Raw genomic sequence first — 9,664 nt, 5'->3', positions numbered from 1 at the left:
ATTTATAGAACATTTTGCAGGAACTAATGGCATTTTTTTTTGCCAGTCAGTCTCGTTTATATCTCTTTCCAGCACATTATCCATATTTCTTTGAAATACTTAATACATTTCAGCTGTCTGGGGATCATTTTTTCTTACTCTCTGTGCTGACTTCTATTATAGGTGCCCACTGCTGTTATTAATGTGAAAATATTAAATATATAAGGCCATCTCCAATAGACATGATTTCCTCTAATAATAAAACAGTACCTTGTAGTTAATCTCAAGTAAGATATAATTGATCCTTATTGAAGGCAGAACAAAATCAATCGGGTATAATTTTTGTCTAAGTGATACAGGCATTCCCCCCCCTGAGGGGGAATGCCTTGTGGTTGCATCCTCTTAGGGGATATGCCTTGTGGCAGCATGCCCTGTGGCTGCATCCCCTGAAGGGTCATACCTTGTGGTTGCTTACTTTGTGGCTGTACATGGAAATGGTTCTAAAGTTCACCATAAGGGTCAAGTTGTTCAAAAGGTTTAGCATTTTGCCTAACACGGGGGTGAATATTATCAAAGCATGGTCCTTGATGACTCATGTGAAGATCAAATCTAGGTTGAGGTTTAAGGCCATCAAACCTTTGAGTCAAAGGACCATCAAACTGTGGTTGCACCTGTATTGGTCCATAAAACCATGGAGGAGTTTGATGTCCTGGTGGGCCTTCAAATCTTTGGCAGGTTTGTCCAGGCAGATCAAACCTTTGGATATGAGAAGGCTGACGGTCAAATTTATTAACAGGTGTTCAAGCCTTGTGTTCTCAACTTGCTTGGCACACATACTATCAAAATGGGAATCAACTGGTTGTCCTGGGACTGCATCAAAGCGCTAAGGTCCAACCAAATTTCCTAATGCACAATTGCATTTACAGGAGAACTTTCCCTAACGTTTGCAATGTTGGAAGGCTCTTCAAAATCTTTTATGATAGGGGCATCTCTTCTACTGATATACACGGTGATATACGCGGTGAAACATCAAGTAGTGGTCTTCTCTCTTCCATCAATGTACTCTTTTGATTAGCATTTTTGCCAGTCATCCTGCAATCTACACTTTCCCCATAAGGTACCTCTTCAGATTCATCGTACATGGGCACCGGGAATCGCTCAGTAAACATAGGTCTCTGTTCCTCTTGTAAACCTTTGGGAAATCCAGGTATGGGGGAATGCCTTTGTCTTTCAGAAAACTGATCATTTCTTTCAGGCATACTGCCACCTTGTCCGTAGTCTCTGCCGGAGTGCACCATTTCATCCAAGTCCAAGTATTCTGGATCCAAATATCTGCCGCCTTTGTTTTGCTCAGTGGGTCTATCCCACACACTACACCACTGTTTTTCTTCTTGGTACTGGAAAAGATGACGAATCTGATGTGGCACCACAAGAAGCTCATCATGTGTGATGGAAAAGCGTCCACTTGCCTTTTCCAGCAACTCTACTTTGCTTGCACTTGTTAATTCCTTAGGTATTTTTAGATCGGCATCAACACTTAATCAATGTGGCTGTTATGGAGTCCAAGGGGAAGCAACCCCTTTTGTACTATTTTGCCAACTATTATGCCTCTGATAGGGGGGGCGGTTACCCTGATGATGGCCTTTTATTGTCCTCCCATCCACTCCATTGCTTGTAGGTTTTAGGTCCTTGCCAATTTTCCATATCTGTTTTGGCTCTGTATTGGACACCAAAGATACAGGATCCTGCAGCCTCTCCTCAGTGTGTTTCTTTTGTCTTGTGCTCGTACATCAGTTTTTGCATTCCTTTTAATTCGCTCTTCCAGAGAGCTTGTGCTAAAGTCATCCGTGTGAGATTGTTTACTCACAGGATGACACAATCTGCCAATTTTTGGGAGGGAATGAACAGGAGATATGCTTCTTGGTACTTTGGGTGACCTTCTATCTCTACACTTAGGAGAATGGTCTGGTGATCATCTCTTTGGTGATTGTGACCTTTTTCTGTTGCCAATTCTTCCAGGTTTCAATTTGTCAGGGTAATTTGTACTGTTTTAATTTTTCTGCACAATCCCACAGTTTGTTTCTGTTTTCTCACTGTTCGTTGTTCTGATTTGTGTTTTTTTATCAGATTTCCGCTTCTCTTTCAGCTTGTTGTTTTTGTCATCCAATTTATTGCAGAGGTGCTTGTGCAGCCTTGGGTCTCTCCTACTTATGTCCAAGTCCCTTACATTCTCCGTGCCTAGGGATTTATCCCTGACATGAGGCAATTTGGCTTCCAAAGGAGATTCTCGCTTAGGTAGCTTTTCATTCAATTTCAACTTTTCGGGCATTGCTGAAGCATTAGCTTTGTCATTTAACAAAGGCTTAAGAGGCTTTAGGTTTGGCACACTTGCTATGTTGGGTTTCATCTCCTTTTTGTGCCCTGGATCTTTCATGTGCACTGAATGCGGATTTCCTTTCACAAGACGAGGATCTCTGCTTGGCATTGGCAACTTTTCATTGGGTTTTTCAATGGGCTGAGAAAGCGGAGGAATTTTGCTCTTTTCAGAATGCAGAGAAACAGGCTGTGGGGCCTTGACTGGCATGTGTGGAATTTTTGGGATGATAGCTGGTTTTGAAGATGAAAGTTAACTTGCCAACTCTGTTCTTTTGTCTGCTCTAGCTCCAACTCCAACTTTTTGTTGCCTTATTAGCTGCTCTTGGAGTAGATGCTTTTGTGCCTCGGGGTTAGCGGGGGTGGAATAGCACTTGGCACTTTAGCTGGCGGTGTTTCCTCTGGTTTGTTTAGGAATTTAGGGTTCACATGGATGCTAGAAGTGTTCACATTTGGGGGCAGAGGCTTAACTGGCCTGTAGCACACATTGCCCCTATTATACATTACCTCATGATCATTTGGATTCACACAGCAAAGATAATATGTACTCCCCAAGCTATGCCCAGTCAGGGCACTGCTACATTTGTCCAATCAGGATAGAATGGTTAAATGATCAAGCCATAACTGCAAGCTATTTGGGGGGACTTATAACATCTCATTGTGGTTGTTGGAAACCTGTCTTAAAACGTCTCTTTTTTTATTTAAATGTATGTCTTTCTGTATTTAAATGCATAAAACAAAATTAAAGGGTCTCTCTCTTACTGGGCTGTATATTTATTTGAATTATATTTGAATTGTGGATTACAATTTATTTTTACCTGGACTGAGGGATTGTAGAAAGGGGATGAAAGGTACTATTAAGCTTGTGAAGTTTGAGTTATTTTATGCCATGTACAGTATTTTCAGGTTGACTGGCTGTGTGATATAAAATAACAAAATTACCCTAAATCTAAAGGCAAAAAATAAAATACTGTAGAGCTTTACATTCCAAGTGAAACATGCTACAATACAAAAGAGGTAATTTAATACTTGAAGAGCAGGGTACAAAGTACAAAAAATTATGCAATCTGCCATGGTTTGCACTTTGTTCCCTGCACTGCAGTAGGTCTCCTCCACAGGCTGTTAACATGGCATCCCCCTCCTGCACAAGTTAGTGAGTGTTGGTGGGTGCCCTATGCCAGACAGTAAGGAAGGGGCTGCTTTATACCCACTGACACTGGCTCTGCACCTCATGCCAGATTTTTTTTATCCAGCACAAGCTGAAAAACACAAAAATGTTCTGCCCCTTAGTGCTCTTGCCTTCTGCCAAGGGTCTAAGTAAATTACCCATTATAACTCTCAGTGTAATGAATAAAAACATGGCAGTGCCAGACAGGTCCATATTTTCACAGCTGAGGGCCAGTTTTAAGACAGTGCTGTCCAAATTCTGTGGTACAGAGAGATGGAAATTTTCCCAGCCTACATGGTGGAGGGCTAATAATGAAAGCCAGTATTGACCACTCCCTTTTTAAAACCACAACCACTTTGAACTACATCCATGTTAGTACACAAGATCTTAAAAACATATCCACATGTTGGGAGCACACTAGAAAACCAAATGGTTGGTGCTCACTGTAGGGATATTACTCCACTTATATGTGAAAAAACATTTGTCATGTTAAGAGATACCCTCAAATCCATATGCCTCCTCTAACCCTGGGGATAGAACAGCAACCCCCAGCACATACTTAAATAACTTAGGGACCCCTTACAAGTATTTCCAATTGCTAACAATCCACCACCAGGTTTACATGAACATCAGAGCAGGGAGAGTATGACACACAAAGGCAGCATAGGGCTGGCAGAGTATGGCACATACATGCATATGGCACACACATGCTTAGAATAGCACACTCATCAATATTACATTTATTTTTAAGGTTTACTTATCCTTTAAGATATACCATTAAATCCATATGCTTCTTTGCCCCTGAGGATAAAACAGCAACCCCCCAACCAAGTATTTGCAATTAATAACAACCCCCCAACCAAGTTTACCTTTCACATGCAGAGCAGAGCAAGCAGAGTATGGCACACAAAGGAAGTATAGGGCAGGCAGAGTATGGCACACAAAAAGTATAGGGCAGGCAGAGTATGGCACACAAAGGATTTATAGGGCAAGCAGAGTATGGCACACCAAGAGAGCATAGGGCAGGCTGAGTATGGCTCACACAGGCAGAGCAGGGAAGGGCAGGAGACAGGGAAACCTATCGGGACCATGCAGGTAATTGATCATGACCACTCTAAGATGTACTGTTCTAAGTACAGTGACACAGTGCTAGAGCTACTCATACAGTCTGAGGTGTGAACAGGTACAAATGTGGGCATTTACAGTCTTAAGTGTGAGCAATACATGGATCTTATGGGTCAGTGTCTTACAGGTGTGAACAGCGCAGGAAGGATAACAAGTGTTAACAATGCAGGGCTTTTAGAGCCCAAATCTGAGGTGTGAACAATGCAGGGGCCAGTTAATAACAGTTTACACTTGGGAAGGCCTGTGGGCTGCCAGTTGGACAGTACTATTCTAAGGGCCTTTTTTTTGCTGTATTTAAATATACAAATACTCCCTTTGAGCGGTGCTGAGAAGGCAAAATGTTAATTTACATTAAATTCAATTATGGTAGTGTTGGGTATAGGAATGGATAACACGGTGCTTTAGCCTTTGGCCTCCCTCCCTTCACTAATAAGAAAATACAGTAAGCAACTTCATCCAAGAGCTTGTCAATATACAGTAAAAAAGCAATCATATATGCACTGAATGCAATTTTATTCTATTTTTTAAAACATTCTTTATTATATTTTTTTAAAAACACTTAAGGAAATAACATATCAAAACTATCTTGTCAATATAAAGAATTAAAAATGACAAAAACAAATGTCATTTTTTTTTTTTTTTACAAAAAGTCATTTTTTCCAGTCTTGATGAATTTATCCAAGGAGGACTCCATGGAGGGCAGCCATCGGAAACCTAGTTTTTATGCCCCTGTCCCTCCCCCGATGGCTGCCCTGGTTCTAGGTTTCTTTCAGGTAGTTCCTGGGATCTGTTTGTATCCTATCACTGAAGAATTTCTTTAGGCAGTTTGGTGGTTTCTCAGTCTCCACCAAATGGTCATCTGCAGATGGTGGATGTCGATCTGTTATTTAACTTTCACATTTTCTTCATTTAGCTTCAATGGTTTGCTAGTATGAAATATTGTTCATTATTAGTCATGAAGCAGGTGTATACATAATAATTTTACAATTTCTTAATTTTTTTATATTTGCATTTACAATTTTTGTCATTACATGTTTTATGTTATATGCCTTTTTCTGCTTATTTAACGGTCAGCTACAACTATCCAACAATAACATTGCCTCCCATCTCATCTTATGGGTCTCACTCCTACATTTGGCCTAGTTCAGTAACCAACACCCTAACAGTCTATGCCTTTGTTATTTGAAGCCAGAGAATATTGTTTGCATAGGACAACAGATAGTTACAGATTATGCCAATTAATGACAATAACAATAAGCTATTTTTCTTACCTCTCTGCAGATGCTTCCTAATGTTCTTCTGTATAACCCTTTCATTGCATATATCTGTGATGAACGGGTGTGACAAGAGCTGCCTTGCAGATGGTCTCTCTGCAGGATTTTTCTGCAGGCATTCATCAATAAAGTAGTGGAATTTTTCACTCCTGCAAAAAGAAATTGAGGCAAAATTATAATTGTTCATGTTATAAATATATCTAATTGCTCAGACTTATGGAAGTCCATGCCCATATAAAGCTCCTAGCCCATTTATACTTTCCACATCATTACTACACCCTATTTTCCCAATCCTTCATCCCTCACTGTAACTTCTCCTTTGCCTATTCTCCTACCCCATTCACCCGGACTCTCTTTCTTATTTGCACAACCCCTTACTCCATTGTCATTTCCTCACTCTCTTCACCCTCACTTCCTTTTCCATTTCCCCAACTTCTCCTCACTTTCTTTTTGTTTTTCATGGAAATCACTCACCATTTGTTCCATTTCAACGTAGGAGCGGCACCACAAATAATTTGTTTGATCAAAGCCTTGTCAGGAAGTTCGTTGTTTGCTATATGATAAACAAATACAATATTAAAACATGCTGACTGCTATTTACAATATTTATAGGGTTCTAAAAGGTGCAAAGTTTGATACAGGTCAAATCATCTATTTCAAGCAATAAGCAGCAAGGGTTACTGCACTTGGCATACTTAGTGCCTTTTATTACATTATGTTGGGGTTAGTTTTTATCATTAATTGATTGTAAACTTTACATAAGGGGCAGTATCATTTTGTTTTACAACATTTACTTTCTAGTAACACACATATATTACGTATATACACAGTCATGCTAAGAATTCCTGAGAATGTACTTACGGACACATCCTTCTGCCATGTGAATGGCTGATATTCCCAAAGACCACACATCAGCCTAGAAAACATGGAGGAAAAGAAAACAATTAAAGAAGACTATACACACGAGACATAATTCTGTTGTCTATCCAACCACATTATGATAGGGGTTCTCTTTAGACTATAGAATAGGAAACATATTAAAAACATGCCACTTTGTACTCATATAAAACAGTTCAAGGGCTGAAGTACAGTGGGTTTCATATCTAAAGAATGACTCCAAACTGAGAAACGTCTGTTTTACACAGAGTTGGAAAATCCAATAAAGCATAAAGAGGGGTTTGTAAAATGTTTGTGCCCTGTACTTACAATACATTATGCTCACTCACTTCACTTACACCTTTTCATAATAGCAAAACTGGACGACACCTTTGCTTTTGAGAGGGGTATGTGAAGTAAGTGGCAAAAACACGTGTATTTACCTCATGTAGGCTACATACAATTAAATAAAGGTGGCGCTAACTCTAAAATATAAAGGAAGAAAGAAGTCATCACTATACCTTATGGTCAAATTCGCCTTTCTTACGCATGCAGGCAAGTGCCTCTGGTGCTACATATCCCATTTCTCCAGCAGGCCTATCACTTTTTCCTCCCGTGACAGCACCACCAAAATCAACTGAAATTGTAAGAGAAAAGCATGAATTTTTTATGTTAGTTTGCAAATGCAACGCACCAATAAAAATCATGGTGATACAGAAACATTTGTGGGCAATTTTTACATGAGAAAGAATTAGTGTGCAGATGTGTTGTTTTTGCAGGTTTAGAACTTTTAAAAGGTTTATATAAACATTATTATTGAGAGACAGAGAAATATAAAATTGACTTCACATTCACTAAAACTTCACAACATCCATTCTTTAGTCAGATTCTAAGCATCACTTACTTATCTTTACAACTGCGTCTTCAGTAAGCATCAGATTATCGGGCTTCACGTCGCAATGTAGAATTCGCTGTTTTCTGAGATGATACAAGCCCTGGGAAAAATATAAAGGAAAATTATAAATACAATTATTTTTCATGTTCTTGAACTAATAAGATAGAAATGTATTAAATAAATATCCAGAGGTCTACAGAGAAGGTTAACATGTGACATACCTGTAATACCTGCTTGCAGATATAAGCAATCCAGCTTTCTTCTAAGGAATGGTTCCTTTTGGTTTTTATTAGGTCAAGTACTGTTCCACCATCACAAAGTTCTGTGGTAATCTAGAACACCAATAAAGAACATTAAGTATACAATTTGATTGTTGAGCTTGCATTAGGCAATACTGGTGACATAAGAGTTTGTGTGCTATAATTTACTATAATAAAGTGTACTTGCATTGTTTTTGTTTCTATGTGTTCTGTACTAGAAGTAAAATGTGACTGCCTTGATTTGCAGTCAGTGGGTGTAATTCAGAAATAGGCACATATAAGCATTCAGGGTATGACTGCAATCAGGTAAAACTGAGAACAAAGCGGTCATGTGGATTGGACTCTCTTATACAATTGGATCATATTTGTATCCAAGCTTGTATGAGAGCTGTTGATTGAGTGTTGGTGCACAAAGGTTCAACATATCTAAACGCTTCCTTACCCATAGCTGTTCATTAATCCGTCTAGCAGGCTTTTGGTAAAATGCGCCATAAAAGGAGATGATATTCTCATGGCCAGTGACCTTCTCAAGAATTTCCAGTTCTTTAAGGATTGTATCTTGATCCTAATTTCCAACAAAAGAAAAGTTAATACAAAAGAAAATTAAATAAATTGGATGCAATTGTTATTTTAAATACCCCAACCTAGTTATGGAGAATTACAGCTTGTTAATTACATATGAAAATGACACAATAAATCTTTCTCTGTTTTTTTTTTAAATCTGAAATCTATTGCTTTCTATAAAAGGTATTCCTCCACTTATTTTCACATGGTAACATAGGAATTTAGGCTGAGAAAAGAAACACATCCATTGAGCTCAACCTGTTCAATAAATGAAACCTATGCGAAATAAGGCTTTTTGCAAAAATGCTTAATATAATATAAATATAGTAACATTACAAAGACACATTACCTTTATTTTCTTTATTATTTTAACGGCCACTTCTTTGCGTTTGATATTATGCCAACCCTGTAACACAAGCAGAGAAAGAAGGTCTGTGATGATGAACTTCATTATGGTGAATCAAACAGATATGTGGATAAGGCACAAGTTTATTGGCAGCCTCAGAAAAACAAGAAAAAAGGACAATACTGTAGAGAGTGTGACCAAGTGGGAGAATTCTGAAATCACCCAGAAGCATGACACAAACTACACAATTGTAATGTTGAATAAAGTATCTCACCATATGGACAACTCCAAAATTGCCTTCTCCGATGGCCTCTCCAAGTTTTACATTTCCCCTGGGCTCCTGAAAAAATAACATTATGTTCAAATGCATGATAAATATAATACTAAACTAATATAATGCAGTTGGACAAATAACTTTCTCAACATTAAAGAAGCAGTGATATTATAAGGAGAAACTGGAAAATGGTGTATAAGGGGAGAAGGTTGAGGGCTGGAATAATTAAGGAAAACTATGAAAGTTGTGCTTTTATGTTAAAAAAATACAGTTTTACAACTTACTGGGTATTTGGCAAATGGATCTTTATCATCCTCCTGGGGAAGAGAAAAAATGTTTCATTAGATAATCTGAGTTTATTGGGTGAAACTGCTACAATTATTATATAAGGTACAAGGAAAGGTTTATTTACTGGGGGTGCCAAAATATTAGGTAAAAGTATGTATAAAGTATGTTATGTTATCCAAACCTTGCTAAAGTCTTCTTGGGTACGGTAGGCACACTTTTCTTTTTCTTTTTTTATTTCTTTT

General features: G+C 38.4%; 2 long non-coding RNA genes and 1 pseudogene across 2 annotated transcripts; all 3 read right to left on the bottom strand.

Annotated features, from left to right (window-relative positions):
• Nucleotides 1-622: 622 nt before the first annotated feature.
• On the bottom strand, nucleotides 623-2,856 carry LOC108695900 (annotated as a pseudogene).
• Nucleotides 2,857-6,418: 3,562 nt separating this feature from the next.
• Nucleotides 6,419-7,399, bottom strand: LOC121395775. Its single transcript, XR_005962672.1, has 3 exons — nucleotides 7,317-7,399; nucleotides 6,781-6,835; nucleotides 6,419-6,472 (listed from the first exon to the last, which is right to left on the bottom strand). It is a non-coding gene; the product is annotated as an uncharacterized LOC121395775 (long non-coding RNA).
• Nucleotides 7,400-8,872: 1,473 nt separating this feature from the next.
• Nucleotides 8,873-9,443, bottom strand: LOC108697040. Its single transcript, XR_005962671.1, has 3 exons — nucleotides 9,419-9,443; nucleotides 9,135-9,200; nucleotides 8,873-8,920 (listed from the first exon to the last, which is right to left on the bottom strand). It is a non-coding gene; the product is annotated as an uncharacterized LOC108697040 (long non-coding RNA).
• Between the last annotated feature and the right edge of the window lie 221 nt (nucleotides 9,444-9,664).

The sequence above is a fragment of the Xenopus laevis genome, chromosome 7L, assembly GCF_017654675.1.
Source record: "Xenopus laevis strain J_2021 chromosome 7L, Xenopus_laevis_v10.1, whole genome shotgun sequence".
NCBI classification, from domain to species: Eukaryota; Metazoa; Chordata; class Amphibia; order Anura; family Pipidae; genus Xenopus; species Xenopus laevis.
The sequence above is the reverse complement of the archived record's forward strand: the minus strand, read 5'-3'. Positions and strand labels throughout refer to the sequence as shown.